The 3,874-nt window shown below is 38.7% G+C and overlaps 1 pseudogene; it reads right to left on the reverse strand.

Moving 5' to 3' along the window:
• Nucleotides 1–107: 107 nt before the first annotated feature.
• Nucleotides 108–3,874, reverse strand: part of LOC115030278 — a 13,073-nt pseudogene continuing 9,306 nt past the window's right edge.

The following is a 3,874-nucleotide window of genomic DNA, read 5'->3' on the forward strand; positions in this document are numbered from 1 at the left end:
CAGGCCGGTTTTCTGCTTCCCTAACTAATGCAGTCTCAGGTCCCGCACACAATTGGATTGGAGCAGAAGCTGTGTTCCACTCACCAGAAGTCTTAAAATCCTGTGGCGGGTGTTGTGGGTAGCTGGCGAATCCCGTTGTGACATTTTTTAACATAGGTCAAATCCAAGTAAAATCTTCTAGCAGTTTCTAAAAAATCATTTAACATTTTTAAATTATCCTCTTTAATTACAATCCTTTGAAAAACAACTGATGAAGGCTATCAATATACCTAGATATAAGATTGGAGTAGTGTGTTGAAATTTTTCAAGAGTTATAACCAACCCATAATGGGTTAATCCAATTATCTTCTAAAACCAGATATTTGAGCATTCTATGATTTTTCAGCAAAAACAAGAACATCATCAATATAATGTATAATAAAAGCAAGAAAAACAGCTCTCTAGCTCTCTAGCAAAATCCACCTAATATGATAGCAACAAACTTTTTACCCAAAGTTGGACTATTTGCTATTCCTTGAGGCAAAACTTTCCAATATTTTTTCATAAGTTTTTCATAATATTTTTCATAAGTTCAAATAGGTTAAGAAAAGATATACTGATGGCAAATCTTTTACAATCTTTAGAGTATAAAGGTATAGTCTAGAAACAATCCTTTAAATCTAACATTATAATGGGCCATTTCTTAGGAATAGTAACAGGTGTTAGAAGGCCTGGTTATGAAGATCCCATTAATTCCATTGTGGCATTTACTTGACCCAGACCTGCAGAAGACACCATTTTCCTGACTTTTTTCTTTATCACAGAAATAGGAGACTTCCATGGACTGATAGATTCTCCTAAATGCCTCTTCTCTAGTTGTTTCAACACTGATACCAGGGCAGCTATTTTTTTCTTTGATAAAGAGCCACTGATCCACTAAGATACAATCCTCAGAAAGCCAGGTTATAGGAACAGCACAATACATTAAAACTGCCCCTAGGAGAAACACCCTAAACTTTGTTAGACTTAGGAATAGGGCATAAAGTTTCAGTAATTTCCTGCGATTCTTTCCCAGACCCTTTCCAGGTATCCATCTTCATGAAAGCTTCATCTGTTCAGCATGGGTATCAAGTACAAAGTGATACATGCCAAACTCTGAAGGACATCTCTTCCCCATAAATTAACTGCCAACCCTCATAACACATAAGTCTATAAAGGGCCTGATAGACCGTCATCAGTTTTTGAACTAAGAATCCTTGAGGTTTGTTGAGGTCCATGGGAAACTCCCAATCTTCAAAGCTCTGCTTGCTGCTTTGAAGGAGCGAATGACAGGGACATGACTGATCAGAAAGAACTAAAACATCTGTATCAGTATCTAACAACCCATAAGTCTCTTACCATCTATCTACACAGGTAAGAGACTTAGTCTTTAGTGATTGGTTTCATCCAATATGTATCTGAGGACCCAAATCCTTCTGTTCCTCATTTGTAAACAGATTTTACCTGATTAAACACTGACACTGGTACCAATAATAATTGAGCAATATATTGTCCCTTTTGGTAGTTTCAATGCTAGTGGGAACAGATGCTATAATTTTAATCTTTCGAGTATCATCCCTATCTATTACTCCTGGGAAAATCTGCAAGCCTTTTCAGATTACATGACTTCTGCCTATTATCAGTCCAGCCACCCCTCACGGCAAAGGCCCAAATATATCAGTAGGTATAGCCTGGACTCTCATTTCTGATGTTAGTACACTGAAGTTATGTCCAACACTGCCTGAAGTTTCTCTCTAAAATCTTCATACATGGGAGTTTGGGGCACTATAAAGAAAATGATAGACTGGCATACACCCCTGGGGAGAAGTCCTAGCTGTTGCCAGGTGTACCCCAAATTTTTGCAGGGGCTAGGGCTGTCCCCTAACCCAGTTTCCCTAGGACAAAGACTATCCCTCTTAGATTTACATTCATTTGCCTGGTGATTTTCTCATTTATATTCAGGACTTAAATTTGGGGACTTAGTCTCCATTGCTGAAGGAACATTTTGTCTTCCTTATAGACACTGCCTTTTAAAATGTCCAGACATGTCACATTTAAAATATTCATTGCCATCCTTTTCCTTGTTGTACAACTACAACTGCCAATAATTGAGGTCCCATTTATCCTTGGAAGGCTACTACCAGAGATAACCTTTGAATGTATGAAGGCCCAACATCAGCACAGCAACAAATGTAAATGTTAATATCTCTTGTCTTTAAAAAGGGATAGATGGCCATCTGGCATAGAGCACTGACACTCTCATATGTCAGTTGCTTAACAATAAGCATCTCCTGACTCCATAAACCATCAGACATCTGACTGTCTACAAACGGCAAGAAACATAATCTTGATGTGGCTCATCTTGCCTCTGTCTAATTTTATAAAGTTTCTGTCTCCCTTCCAGAATCTCGAAACGTATGCCATGCTTGTGGAGTCATGTAGGCTCCCCAAGCCTGAAGCAGGCTGATCCAGACTTTGACCTTGCTGCCACTAAGAAGGAGATTGCCTAGGGTGGAGCTTTCTGACCTAGATGGTTCTATTGTTCTGTCACCTGCCACTGCTCTCTCCAAGACACTGCTACCTGCTGAGAGGCCCCTTATATTCCAGAGGAACATCCTATCCTGCATGTTGCCTACAGGCTGGCTCCAGACACCAAGAATGGACTGGCAGGGGATGGGCCTTCCCCCTTATAAGCACACTCTCTTGGTAAACTGGCAGGCCTTGAACAGAATCGTGTCTTGGTCTCCATTAATCTCTCTCACCGTCTAAGTCTTTTTCAGCCCTAGCCTGCCTCCCAGGTGTACCAAGTTCAAGTAGATGGCGGGCTGGTATACAACATATAGGCGCCCAAACAGAGACAAAAAAAAAATTGTTCTTGGTGTCCTCAGATTCTACCTGTTTTCACATAATGGTGTTAATTCTTGAGGACTTATACTTAATCAATTGCTGCAAATCAATGCTCTTATTTCTGATTAATAAATAAATAAATAAATAATGCATATGTGACTATTAATAACTTTTCAAGCCTTCTAGTTACAACTGCTCTTCAAGAGAAACAACTGAAAGTGTAATTAGTCACTGCCCATGTTATATTAAAACTGACTATAACAGTCAAGTATTTGAGATGTTTTGTAAACAATTTGATAATTCTCAAATACAAGGTATTAAACTATAGATTCTTAAAAAAAAAAAAAAAAAAAAAAAAAAGAAGGGGAGGAATTATACCCCCTTGCTCATTATTTAAATCATACTTTTATTTTTAAGAATTTTGAAGCCGGGCGCTGGTGGCACATGCCTTTAATCCCAGCACTTGGGAGGCTGAGGCAGGCTGATTGCTGAGTACGAGGCCAGCCTGGTCTACAAAGTGAGTTCTAGGTCAGCCAGGGCTACACAGAGAAACCCTGTCTTGAAAAACCAAAAGATAAAAAATAAAAAATAAAAAAAATAAAGAATTTTGATATTTGGATGTCAAAGAACTTAATAAATGCCTTATACTATTTTAAACCTAGACATAATCATGTCTGGGTGAGATGAAAAGGATCTTCTTATTGGCATATGGCTTGATCCTGAACAGCTACTGAAAAAGTAAAACGTAAAAACAAAATTCTAGGCCTTTAGGCCCAGGCTTGGGAATGTGGCCTTTGTGACTCAATGCTCCAAGGTATGCTAATAATAAAACAGATAACGACATTCCTCCACCCACCCACTTCCTGAGTTCAAAGAGTGTTCATTCAAAGAATATGCTATTGTTATGGGGCTCTTAGAAACTGTCTTGAGAAATAGCCTGAACAATTACCAAGTATTCCTTGTGACACTTGTGACTTTGCACTTCCTTGTGACTCTTAACTAGTATCTT

This window comes from Mus caroli, unplaced genomic scaffold (assembly GCF_900094665.2).
Source record: "Mus caroli unplaced genomic scaffold, CAROLI_EIJ_v1.1 scaffold_17452_1, whole genome shotgun sequence".
In the NCBI taxonomy this organism is placed as follows: domain Eukaryota; kingdom Metazoa; phylum Chordata; class Mammalia; order Rodentia; family Muridae; genus Mus; species Mus caroli.